Here is a 14,612-nt window from a genome sequence, read left to right on the forward strand (position 1 = left end):
AAGTCGACCCATTTATTTTGACACCTCCTCCAAACCATCAACTCCAAATTCAGAAAAATCCAAGACTGCTAGCTCATCATTATCTGCAGAGACGGTAACTTTTTGCAACAAAATATATTTCCACCCACTAAAATGTCTCAGATATTTATCCGGAACCCAATCAATTCTACGCCTTTTACTGATTTCCTGCACGCGATATTCCAGCAAGTTCACTGACTGATGCAACATTTCAAGAACGTGCTCTTCAAAATGGCGAAAGAGTAGGGGGTCGTGGACCCGTGTTTTTCCCTGGTTTGATTTTTCAACTTTGACTATCCACGGAGGGGCCTCGTGGGAAAGGGGTTGAAAGGCATTGACAGTGGATTCGGCAATGACGAGGTGCAAAGTGGGGTCGGAGATTCCTGGGTCATAGTAATAATGAACGGAAGCAAGTTTCGGAGAGAGGAGAGGGACGGCGAAGCGGAACGAGCTGCAGATGGCGCGGAAAAGGCTGAGTTCAGTTTGGGTTGGAGGCGTTATGCGATGTTGAAGAGAATGGGGTCTGGGAGACTGCACTAGTCGGGGTTTGCACGGGCGGTGGCCACGGATGGAAGTTAATTTGGAGAAAAAAATTAAAATGCTGAAAACACTAAGCAGAGTGCGGACGGAGGAAGAAGAAAAGGAAAGGGAAAGGGAAAGTTTTCAGAAAGAATCACAGGGATGAAGATAATGGGATTTCCCAGACATGTCCAGCTCCCAGTGCTAGTGCGACTGACAGTATCAGAAAACTTCAGAAATATAACAATGTATTCCTCAGGGTTTGTAGAAAGTATAAAGACACCCCAGTGTTACGAATAATAATAATATATTTACAAAAATGATATTACTTTACCACAATACCAAGCCAGACTGTAAGTTGAGCATTATTACATTTGAACACGATTCAATTGGATTTATGCAAGACTTGAGTCTGAGTTTGGTGAGCTCAGGAATTGTTAGCCCTAGTTAAACTTAAAATAGAAACCACTAAATTAAGTTTAAGTTGAAAAATTATAATTAAATGACTGTTTTGACTTTTGATGTCTTTGCACCTTTTTGAAACCTTGAAAAGGAAATATTACAACTTACAACCTCAAATATATTGGGACATTATTGTTTAATTGAAGATGCAATTCTTTTATTCTTGGGTAATTAAAATTAATTACTTTATTTATATGTAATATTAAATGTTACCATAAATTGAGGATACTCTTTGGTATAAATAAATTGAACTATCATTATATGATTAGTGATTTTATTATATTTAATCATATAATAATACGTTAATTTGTTTAAATATATTTCTAATAGATCATTTATACATAAAATATTATTGTTTTAATATAAAGGCATTTTTTTGTTTTACTATAATTTTAGCAATTATGTTATATTAAATTTCAGTGTTTAAATTTAAAATTTTCATATTAAGGCTTATTTATATGTAAAAGTATATTCAATCCTAGTTTAGTCAAATTTGAAGCTAATTTGAGGTTGGATCATATCTATTAGATTCAATTTAAGTTCGAATTTGAATTTGAACTTAAATTCTGTGATCAAATTGAGGATATATAATTTATAGATGATATAATACTTAGAGGGCGTTTGAGTTGAAAAATGTTTTATTATCAAAACTGAAAGATTACCTGGAGGATTACTCGGTATAAATTATTATTATATTTGATAAAAATTGATAGGTATAAAAATTCTAAAAAAGTAAAGTTGATAATTAGATTACTTTTTATATTCTCTATTCATATCATCATAGATAATAAAAGATTATTAAAATATTTTATTATTCATAAAACAAATCAAGTAATATAAATAATAAAAAATATATTAATGAATTATAGTTTGATGTTTAATTGTTTCGCTTTAAGGTAATTAAAAATAACTTACAGATCCTCCCACTATTTTGCTTTGACACAATTGTGTTTCATGTGCCACGTGAGTTTCCAATAACATATGACTTGCTGTCCAACCAGGTCTTGTCTATGCAATGAAAGCTTAGTTTCTTACTGGAAAGTTTTTCCTGCACATATGGTGAAGTTGCTAAGACTTGCTTTAACGGGAATTTGTGAATCAAGTCCTTGAGATCAGCAAGCTTGATGAAATTAAGGATGCCATAGTTGGCATACTAGCTCTTAGTCGTCTATAAACTGGGCAGCTCAAGCGGCTGTCGAACTTGTTGCCACCATTTACTGTCTTTACAAATTACAGTTAAACCTACAGGTGGTCTAGATGCACGAGCTGCAGCAATTGTTATGCGAGCTGTTATGTATGTGGTTGAGACTGGGAGGAAGACAATTGTTTGCACTATTCACCAACCAAGCATCGACATGTTTGAAGCATTTGATGAGGTAATTTTTTTTAGTTAGAGCAGAAATGTAAATTTAGGATTTGTCAGTGAAATTATAATTTTCGTACTTATGAAATTTTAGTGTGCCTGAATAATATGATACTGCAAATATTATCTTGTTGAATTTTAAATTGTTCCCATTTCTTAGTGTTAATAATTGATTGATGCAATAACCTTTGCTGCAACTCTTTCTCTGATAATATTCAGATCCTTTCAAAATGACATTCTCTGCAGTTTCTGCTTCTACTTTCATTTTGTTATTTTCTATGATTGCAAATTGGATTCTGTGAAAAAATTCCTACACAACCCTCAAATTATTGTAATGGAAAGCAAAACCTAATGGCTTCCTCATCAGCCAAAAGTTTGATTTTGATCAAGTCTCCATACCTTTATCACTCAAGATGCCCCTTTCAACAATTTTTACATTTGCATTGCTGTAAGAGTATCCTGGCTGACCTAGATACTGGTATAGACCAGTTTACTCTTGTTGCACTTTTTAACTGAAGCAATAATTATTGTAATACAGTAAACAGCAGTTTTGTCAAAATGCCGAAAACAGATGGATTTCAGGCCTGATTCGAACTGCCCTCTATGCTGACCGTTTCTACTAGTATTTTAAAGGTATATTTCCATGTTTTCTTTTTCATTTATATTTCAGGCTTTGCTGCTTGTAATCAATTGCTGCTTTTATGAATCTTGCCAACATGGTATGCTTGCTGGAAGAACCGTGAGAAGCTGAAGCTGCCTGCCTGAGTTGATCAAGAAGAAGGGCCTCTTCCATGGCTATGTATTTAGATGATAAACAATTTCCTTATTTCACTTTGAATACACTCACTAAAGTTTTGCCGTATAATTCTACATGTTGATCCCTCTTCTAACAACATGGATCTAAAATTTGGGTGTTAATGCTTTGCACTGTGGTATGGATATTTTCGAATACACTTGAGTAATGCAGAACTTTGGATTCTGTTCACTAGTTAGTGTATTCAAACAGAGCGGTACAACCTAAGGACTAAATCGATTTGCTTGACTTTTGTGGATCTGTGATCAGTAAATGCACGGTTGACATGTCTCTGTTTTATTTTCTTTTGGCTTAAAAAATGAAAAAAAAACTAAAACACAATGAACTAAGAGAGATCAAGATTTATAGGGATAATAATTCTTGGAGGTACCAAACTATTATCAGTGGAATTGAATTATATTATTTTTATTGAAGGCATTGAACTCTCAAATTTTCTTAATTTAGGAATTGAACTAATCAAGTTGCTCTCGGCATGAGTGATGGAGCAAGGCACATAATCGAGCTTCTTGATATCAAGTTGAAGAAATTGACACTAAGTGGAAGAGATAGCATATTAATTTGGCCAGGAGAGTTCAAAGAGAACTTTGACAAGATAGAAACTCTTGAATTGATTAAGAATGAATATGCACATATTTCAATTCATATCCTTAAAAAAATTATCAATGTTAAAGAACTCATATTAAAAGCAAGTTCATATGAAGAGATACTCTCGTGTAGAGAAGGTGAGGAGTAGGATAAAGCACCTGAAAAATTAAAAGTTATAAATTTGCAAGGATTTTTTAATTTAAAGTACATTTGGAAACAAAACTTTCGGTTCACATCAATTCTTTAAAATCTTCGTTCTTTAAATGTAAAACATTGTCACAATTTGATGGCTTTGTTGCCACCTTCATCATCTTTGGAAAATCTAACAATTTTAGAGGTATCATGCTACAATGTAATACGAAACTTAAAGACATCCTCAACAATCAAAAGGCTAGTGTATTTAAAAAAATTGTCAATAAAAATATGTAAAATGATAATAGAATTATTAGCAAATGAGGGAAATATAGAGAAAGATAAAATTGTCTTTGAAAAATTGAAAAAGTTATCCTTTATTGATTTAGAAAGTCTCACATGCTTCTATTTTAAGAATTACGTCTTAAATTTTCCATTATTGGAATCATTATATGAGTGTAAATGCTTCGAGAAGAAGACATTTCCTGGAAAAAGCTTAAACATGCCAAACTTTTCTAAAATTAATTGTTCACCTTTTGAGTTTGAAATATTCATTTTCCCCCCTGTCCAACAATTTTGACAGTTAAAATTAACATTAGAATGATGTAAAGGTCATTTTTCATGGAAAATTAATGATTAAAAACAGATCCCTTTCTGAAATGGATACATCTTCTTTTTCAAATGGATACCGTTTCTTTCTTGCTTTTGATCCCTCCAACACAGGCCCCTACTTCTACTTCAGTGTCTCTGACGGCCGAATTCTCAAATATCGCAATTCCCTTACATTTGTTAATTTCGCACATGTATAATTTTCATTGTATCCACACTAACAAAAGTTTAATGTCACTGTAGAAGATAAACCAAGTGTCGTCAGGAGGAGAAGGGGACTGGAACATGGCGGCAAGAATGGGAGACGAAGAAGAAAGCAGCAGTGGATGTCCTGCTCCGAAGAAGCTCCACTCTCCAGAGAACAATCTCGTCTTCTTTAAGAAAGTTTCAGGAAAAACCATACATTAAACCCGTCATAACTTCACCCTTTCTCTCTTTTTTTGTTCTTTCTTTAACTCATCTTTACAGTAAATGTTCTGCTTTTAACTTGTTGAACTCTCCTTGACAGAAACAGGAGTAATTGGTGATGAAGTTGAAGCTGAGGCCACGGCAAGTTGAGGTGTGTTCTAGGGCCCGGTACTATTACTCTTGCTGTACCCTGTCGTCTTTGCTTGCTTGTTTAGATGACATTAATCTGTTTTTGTTTTATTTATTATTTGTCAAACACAATCTTATTCATAATCGCTTTTTCAGATATCAAAGCAACACTCATTCTCTACAGTTTCTGCTTTCATTTTGTTATTCTCTTTGATGATAAATTGGATTCTGTGAAAAATTCCAGTTGACCTAACTACTTGACATTCAAAATGTAGCCTCTTTACAGTTTGTATCTTTGTTAATGCTCTTGTTCAGATATTGGTTTTTTATGGTGGTCTTATGAAGTTTCAGCTCAAACATCTAGTTTAGGAAATGTGGTCCACTTGAAAAGAACGTTCTTAATTATAGTACTGTTGTAATTGTTCTGGATTCTGAACATGCTTGTAACTTCATATGCTTACTGAAAGCTCAATTCTTTTTTTATTTTTTGTGATCTTGTCAAGTTTGAGCTCACCATTAAACAAATTTACTTCACTTTTGGAAGAAATCTACTTGATTGAAGTATTCATAAGTGAATTGAAGTACTTATGTTGTAATTATTTTGTCTTGCAAGAAAGTTTATAGCTTTACTAATATTCTTACTGGAAGCTCAGTTTTTGATATATCAAGCCATTGGTTTGCCTTTTGATATTTAAACTCAGCATTTAGTTGAGCAAATGTACTTCACTTTAACGAGTCTATTTAATTGCAGAACTCATAAGCTAGTGTTAATTTGCTTTGTGCAGATTGGTTTTACTTTATTTTTCAGTGCTAAGATCGTTAATGTCATAAATTTTCAGTTTCTAAGTATCAATAGACTGTATGCAGTAGTTGTCTCTCATGTGTTTAACAGTTAAGTGGTTTATCTTTGTAGGGTTTGTGCAGAGTTTGCAACTGTAGAGGTGAGATATTAGATTTTGAGTGTGGAAGCTGATAGTGAGATTGTTCACAGAAAGCCCCTAACAACTCTATGGAATTCTCTTATACATTCGTTTCTGTTCATTTTTTGTTGAGCCATAAATTGAATCTATATGGGTGCTTGTCTGGCTGTGAATGATGTTTAAAATTTTATTACAGAGAGCTTTAATTAGTCCTTGCTTACATTTTTCATTGTTGAAAGTTCTTTAAGATGCAGCTTACTTACAGTTTTGAATGATTTCATTGGTTAGTTGAAATTGAAACCTTGTTTTATAGCTCCTCCTGGAGCTTATAGGTTCACAGTCAAATCAGGTTCAAATAACCATCATTAAAGATATCAGTGGCATCATTAAGCCTGAAATGTAATATGAAAGATTTAATGTTAATAAAATTAACTCCATTTATGAATTGACATAATCCGTTCTCGGTCAATCGTGCTGATCTTCTATTATATATGTAGCTGAATTGTCATTGTGAAATTTCAATAGTTTGTTGTAAATTGATGTTACCTTTAACTTATAAAGGATACATTCACCTCTCTAATTCTATCTTGTGCTTCTTGACTTCTGAAAAGGCAGTGAACTTTTTTGTAGGAATATAATTTCTTATCCACTACATAATTCATATATTTAAGCTTTAGGTAACTTTCAAATTATTCCTTGTGAGAACCAATATGTTTGGATCACACTGTAATGTATTTTATATCCTCTTGGTGGAATTTGTACATTATTTAACAGAAATGCCTTACACTTAAGTTTCTTAGCAAAAGTTTTACTTGTGAAACCACATATGTGGAGGATTTTTGTCACCCAATTGTTATGCGATAATTTAACAATTTGTTGTTTCACTTTGATATGCTCTATTAGAGCTGACTTAATTCCGTTTGGCTTCAGAATATGATGCAGAAAGCCTCTTTTCTGCTAGAATTTTTGTGAAGGAAAATTTAAAAGGCTCCCGAGGAATGTATACTTAAGTGTGCTTGAATTATTGCAGGATGATTCATCTGCTTGGTCCCCAAGTTGCAGGAAGACCACACTTTTAAAGTCTCTCTGTTAGGAAACAGGTTATAATCCGATGATTATGACATGGCTAACTCCCAATCTGCAATTCCAGTGATTTTCCAACCTCCCTTTCAACTCTGTTTCTCACAAACACCAGGTTACTCCCTCTCCACAAAGCAAGAAGAGAATGAGTGTTTTGTTTTATTTCTACCCAGACTCAAATTGATAAATCGCAAAGGGTTCAAACAATCCAACGATGGAACTGTAGACAAAGAAAAAAAAACAAAAAGTAGGAAATGAAAGTCATCATCTGTATTACTCATCAATCACTGCACTGTTTCTTACAATATTCAAATACGAAAACTGAATTGAAGAATTCTCTAATCTCAGTTGTGGTCCCCTAGTGTGATGATCCCCTGCACTTTCTCTCACGCCACTTATGGTAGACCTTCCATACTGATGTTGGTGTTCTAACACTCTCTCAGGATCTCCTTACAAATCTCTAAAGGTTTCAGAATTTCTTTGTAACTCATCATCATTTTAAACACAAGTATCAGTCATATGCATGAATCTATAACTATATATCTTTTAGGACTAATGTTTATATCTCTCGTAGGAAAAGAGAAAATAAAAAGAAGAAGACACTTGGCCGCAAGCAGGGTGATAAAATGGCCATTACTCTACTAATAAGTCAGCAACAGGAAAAAGGGATGCGTGGCACAACATTAGAGGAAAAGAAGAAAAGATTAGCTGAGGAAAAGAAAACAGGAAGACTGATGGGAGAGTGCCAGCCTCTCGGAAGCTGAGCGTGGGCAGTGGAATCTCGACTGTACTTTTGTGTTTTTGTGACTTTTGTGAAGCTAGTTCAAGTTCTGGAATCTGTAATTATCATATGTAATAGCTGGAAAATAGTCATTGTATTGAAAGAATGATTATGTAACTTTATTGTGAATCAGTCAATATATGTTCTTGTTTATTTGCTGGAAAAACCAATGCTGTGTACTGTTTGTTGAACTTGTGTTTGAGTTGTTGTGAGATTCTGCTTGGAGGTGACTCGGCTGAGTTAAGGCTCTGCTCAGGTACGCATCAATATCCAACTTGTTTAAACATAATAGAATCATAGAAGAAGAGCTCGAGGCATCACAAGTACACTTACTTTGATAGGTTTCCTAATTTTCTATTGTTTGATTCTACCTCTTCTACTGTACTGTTGTATTCTGCTGCACAAACCAAAGGTTTCTCTCCTTTATATTGAAGAGAGAATATCAAGTCTATTTGTAGTCATATGTTTATTTACTTTTAGCTTGATGCAAGATAAAACGGTTTCAGTTGTCTCAGTTCGATTTCCTTATTTACTCAGTTTTGCTTCTATTTTCTTCAACTGATTTACTTCTCTATGGTGTGCTATCATAGTTTGCTTTCCTAATGTACTTAGTTTTGCTTCTGCTTTCTTCAAAGGTAGCAGGGGAAAAGTTTCCTGCAATGGTTACCGGTTGGATGAGTTGGTTCTCCTGAAAACACCAGCTTATATAAGCTAAGAGGATCAGGATATTGCTGAAATGACTGAGGGAAACACTTGAATTTGCTGCCCAGTTGGTTTTGGAAACTGAGGAAGTAGGCTTCCTTAGATTTAATTCAATGAAGTTTTAATCATAGCCACCTTATCAATTCCCACGAGTTGTTGGTATGTACAGAGCAATCAATTTTTTTCTGCGTGTACAGATATGATGATGGAAGTCAGTAAAAGAGAGGAGTCAGGAATTGTTCCGGATGTAGATGTAGATACTTTCATGAAGGTATCTTCATTATATTTGATGTCTTGTTTATATCTGATGTTTTGTTCTATATGTTGTTGCTACATGTATGAAATATTCATGGCAGTGGTAGTTATTACAGCCAATTTCTAGCAGAGGACCAAAACAACCCTTCAAACAGATCATGTTTTAACTGTCTTTGGACATCCCAGGTCCTTGAACTTGATATTTTTGGTGACACAATGGTGGGAGATGAGATGAGAAGAGGCATCTCTGCAGGTCAAAAGAGGAGACTGAGTACTGGTAATTTTTTATAAATGCATCTGCTCCACTTTGTAGTAACGTTTATGGTATAGATGATTGAAAGGAATGGATGCCTGCAGCAGATTGTTTTGTCCACAAAAACTTATTTATGGATGAAATATGAAATGGTTTAGACAGTTCAACTGCATATCAGATTGTTGCTTATCTGCAGCAGCTGATGCGGATCTGTCAGGTGTCTCCTTCCTTGGTGGCTATCAGCGATATGACTCCAGAGAAGTCCGCTCTAGTAACCAGCTGCACGGCTTCAGTTAACAATCAATTTGAAATGAGCCATAACAACCATATGCACACTCCTTTCTGAAACCCTTTCAAAATTGTTGAGGTACTTCTAGTCCTACTGCTGGCATTTAGGTCATTTTCATCGTTTTAAATACTTATTAATAAAACTAATAAAGCATAAGTATGATTTTTTTTTTTAATTTTTTAATTTCACAGATGAGATTGGCAACTTGTTGCTGAACTTGTTACTGACAAGCGGAAAAATTAGTGTCAAATAAGTAGATTACAAGTTGAAAATTGACATCATTTACACAAACTGAATAAGTACACTAGCATGCAAGATGAATAGATTAAACAAAGAAAGAGAAATTGCATAATGAAGCTGCACTTAATAAACAAAATCAGTTAAGTACGCTAACCTGCAAGATGAATAGACTAAACAAACAGAGAAATTTAGTAATGTTAATGGGTTAGATTTGGGGGAACAATGTGGAGTGTTAAGTACCGAGTAGAATTGGGGATCATTCAAGGCCAAGTTTTACTAATTGGATGGCGAGATAAGTTATTTTGATTCAGACACTGCATAAAGTTCTGTTTTCAGTGCAAGTGTTAATTTTCTGGTTGTTGCTATTCGTGCCTTTGTGAGGTATTTTCCATACGAAATCAGTAATTCATAAGTCAATGGTACTCTGAATCCAATAACTTCGAATCAACATATCACATCTTGATTATCATTTCACTTTGCATACATACAACATATGACCTATATAGTCTTTTCGAACAAAACAAGACTAACTCTGTATCTATGCACCATATGAACTATGCGTATTCATATTAGATCCGACCATAAAATCTTAGATCAAAAAAATTACATTGTACACTAGCACAATTATATAAAATGTTATTAACTATATTATCATAACTATATGACTTATTGTAATTAGTCACATCCAAAAAATAATTTCTAAATTGTTAATTTATACTAATGTTATAGTGACATGATAATTAATGTTAACTTCGTTTATCTTCTGAACAATCAAAAAGATCTTTTCATATATTGAGTCAAGATATTTTCATTTTTACAATTGGAAAAGTAGTCTCTGTCATGTGGGTGCCTGAAAGATGCAAATGAGTTTATAAAGTATGAAATAAGAAAAAAGTAGGGAAGAAAGATTACATTTATAGTGGAGAAAATTACCAAAAAAAGAAAATTAAAGTGAAGACCCACCACATGAGGATGAAGATGGATGAATCATTCAAATTTTTTCTACAGAAAATGTTCTATTTTAACCCTTCAACAATTAAGAAAGATTTTTTTAATATATTTTCAATCAAGATTTATTTTAACTTTTAAAGATGTTTTTTTTTTCCCTCAATTAATTGTCTTTTAATAATATTATATATATATATATAAATAAATTATATAAACTTATTTTTATAACTTAATATCAATAAATAATTATAAAATAAAAAATTAATTACATCATTTAATTAAAAATTATTATCTTAATTTATATAAATAAATTTATTTAATCTATATAAAAATTGAGTTTTATTCTTTATTTACTCCTACTAAACTCATTTTCCACTGCAAATTAATGAGATGAGTGCTCAAATTGATTGAATTTGATGAAACTGTCATTTTATACCAATCTCTTATTCACTTTATAACTGGAAATAACGTATTCAAACTTAGCCAAATTTTTATCTTTTCAATTTTTGTGTAAATTAAAAATTAAATAAAAAGTAATTTTATTCAAGTTTATTGGATAAAATTAAAGATAATTTGAACTTAGTTTAAATAAAAATAATATAATTTGCCTTTAAAAGGTTGTTTAAGTGAAAATAAAAAAGTTTTGGGGATAATAGGACATATATTATATTTATTACAATGGAATCCATAGATGAAAATGGGTGAAAGTAAAATATAGCCTCCAAAATCTTAAGGAAAAAAAATTTAAATCTTTCAACACAAAATTTTCTATTGTACTTTTTTTAAAAATATTTTTCTATCAATATATTTGAAGAGTATAATTACAATTGTAATATAAGTGTTCATAAATTTAAAAAGCAATTAAAATTATATTTGGGTCAAATTAAATTCAAATATAAATTAATTTAAATTTAGTTTGAATTTCTCATAGTTAATTCAAAATTAAATTTTTTTAAATTGATTAAAAATAGTATTAAAGAATATCAACAAATAAATAATATTATTAATAAAATAAATAATATCAATAAGATTATTAAATATAATTTTAAATTAATCTTAAATTAAATTATTAAATTAAAATTTTATTTTAAACTGAATTCAAATTAAACTGATCAATGAGTCAAATTGAGTTCGCTAAAGTTTTTTTATTTATGATATTTTTGTGTTGTGTTGTCCTCTTTACTAATGAAAAAGGGATGAGACTAAAATGATAACAATTTGAAAAAGTAGGTACAAAAATAAGAATTGAAATAATTGAACCAAACATAAGTCTTTTCTCTGTGTCTGAAAAATGTCTTGTCAATGTTTTTTTTTAATTGATAACTTACACTATCATTCATAATTCACTCTTCAGTTGGACCCTCATCACACAAACAGATATGAAAATCACGCGTTTTAAATTAAATTTTTTTGGATCAATTTTCTTATAAATTTAGAGTTTGAATAAAAAATTGAATAAGATTAATTTTACTGACGCTGTTTCACGGATAGTAGACAAAAATAAAAAAATATAAATTTAAAAAGTTATTGTTCTAAAAATAATTTAATAAGCAGTTTATGTAATTGTAATTTAGTGCTAATCAGGTATGAAAATAAGAAAAAACAAGGTTAAGAAAATGAGTTAATCAGATATTAATTTGACAAGCAAAGTCAGTGTCATACGATAGCTTCCTAAAAGATATAGATAAGTTTCTTAGGTATGAAATAAAAAAAAAAACAGGGAAGAATAATTGAAGATTAAGATGAATGAGATAATAAATTAATCTCCAAAATCTAAAATTTTATTATGTCTGCTCACTTTCAAAAAGAAGAAAGGACATTTATACACAAAATTTCCTATTTTATCTCCGTAGCAATCATGAAAGATTTTTCTATATTGTCAATCGAAATTTTTTAATTTTTACCATTTAAAGAGTATGAAGTATTATATATATGGATAATACGTATAATTTTGTACATAAATAATAATATATAATTATATTATTAAGTAATTTTAAATTAAAAATAAAATAATATCTAATTACATGATTATATATATTATTATTTATATACAAAATTACATATATTATTATAAATATAGTTTCATTGTTTCAAATATATATTTATATAGTGATTTGACATCCAAAAAACTTATTCTTATCCAAGATTTGTTATATTGTCAAACTTTCATCTGTTAACTTTAAAAATTTAGAGTGACACTCATCAACTGTTACTATTAATGAAATTCGTCAGTGATAAGAGTTACTCAATAACATTAAATAAACAAAATTTATTAGCTTTTCAAACATAGTTTTAAAAACTGATATTTTCTCCTAATTAGTTTTTTTTTTTTGTTTACAGTTGCCTATTAGCTTACACTCTCACATCAGTATTCTCTATTTTTATTAACCATTCTTCTCCGTCCGATGTTGTAATTAGCATTTTCCAACACCCAACTATATTATTTGTATGAGTAATACTATATGTATATACTTTTTATACATAATTTAAATACATAAATGATGTGTAATCATAAAATTCGATGTTACTTTATTTTTAATTCAAAACTATCAAATCATATGATGACATATAATCTATATAACCTAATTATATATAAAAATATATACACATAATTTTATTTTATTTTCATTTCTATAATAACTCTAACAAATTTATTTTCTTCAATCCCTTGTATTTGCGATGAGCACATTGCAATTTATGTATAAATAGAGTAGCTTTATAGATTGGTTAAAAATAAATTGGTTGATTCGGCGTTTGATGACCGGCCAACCTTTTCACCGTAAAAATTATAAAAAAAATTTCATTACCTCATTTCTTACACTTGGCTGAGTAAATGGATGAGTTTTATTTTTTAATTAAATGAGTTGATGCATTGGTTGGATAAATCTTGTTGACTATATGAGTATAAAAATTAAAAATATTTTAGATATTTTATATTTTAATATATATATATATATATGTATGTATGTATAATAAGAAAAAAATAACTATATATAAAAAAAAACTATTTTAATTAATATCTCATATCCCATTAAGCCTGCCCTAGATTGGTCACGGTCATTCAACTTCAAGAAAGTGAGCGGGTCCACGGCAGGATACTGGCATAGGCCAGTTTTCATTTGATTGCACAATTTTGTCTGCAGCAATAATTCTTGCAATACAGTAGGAGTAATAATTGATCTCTTTTATAATGGAAACCAGCTCATACTGGCCTGACCTAGATTGTTCACACAGTCATACTGATCTCTTTTATGATAACTGTGTGTACATAGCAGTGGCACTGGAAACCAGCTCAGTTGCTTTTGCAAGAGCACTTCATTTTCATTTTCCACCGCGACAAATAAATGAAGCCAGTGGTCAATTCTACAATACAATCCTCTTTTTCTTACTTCAATAAAATATTATTTTGTTCACGTGGTGGGATTCCCCAATAAATTCATTCATGTTTACAGTAAGTTATAGTTTTCTTCTCTTTTGTAAGGGATTTCGATTTTGAAAGAAAAAAAATCATAATTAGCCATTGCTGGAATTGAGTTTTATATATTTTATACAAAATAATGTTATTTTGTATGTTATAAAATGATATTATTTTATTTTTTGTAAAAAAAATTAAAATATATAATATAAGTTTAATATGACAAGTATATAAAATATATATTTTATACAATTTAAAGTTCAAAAAAATGATTGAATATGTTTAAAACAGTTAAATATGACAAACATGTTTAATATGCGAATTTATTAACTAGGGGTTATATAAGGAATACTTTAATTACTATATTCAACTTAGACATTAAAAAATTATCAAGATAATATTGATTTTATTAATTTTGAAATATAAAAATATTTTTATTTTCAATTAACATATAAAGCAATATGAAAAATATTTTAAAATAATGGTACATTTAAATAAAATAATATTTTAATATTATTTTATTACATCCAACCAAAAACAATAATTATATATACTTAAAAAATATTTATTAAACATAACAATAATAATTAATTTTTTGATTATTTTTTATTTTTTATAACAAAAAATTACCCAAACTAAACATACCCTAAAGTTACAAAAAGATAATGGAAATGTAGTATTGGTCAATAA

The 14,612-nt window shown here is 30.3% G+C and overlaps 1 long non-coding RNA gene across 8 annotated transcripts; it reads left to right on the top strand.

Annotated features, from left to right (window-relative positions):
- The first annotated feature begins 5,006 nt into the window (after nt 1–5,006).
- LOC123197192 lies at nt 5,007–9,358 on the top strand. Of its 8 annotated transcripts, none has more exons than XR_006497851.1 (7): nt 5,007–5,078; nt 6,990–7,286; nt 7,388–7,505; nt 7,614–8,611; nt 8,720–8,793; nt 8,964–9,054; nt 9,248–9,358. It is a non-coding gene; the product is annotated as an uncharacterized LOC123197192 (long non-coding RNA). The 8 variants fall into 8 exon arrangements; XR_006497853.1 differs by having other exon boundaries at nt 6,990–7,154; XR_006497849.1 differs by adding an exon at nt 5,953–5,980 and having other exon boundaries at nt 5,008–5,078; nt 6,990–7,505.
- Nucleotides 9,359–14,612: the final 5,254 nt, after the last annotated feature.

This window comes from Mangifera indica, chromosome 2 (assembly GCF_011075055.1).
Source record: "Mangifera indica cultivar Alphonso chromosome 2, CATAS_Mindica_2.1, whole genome shotgun sequence".
Lineage (NCBI taxonomy): Eukaryota > Viridiplantae > Streptophyta > Magnoliopsida > Sapindales > Anacardiaceae > Mangifera > Mangifera indica.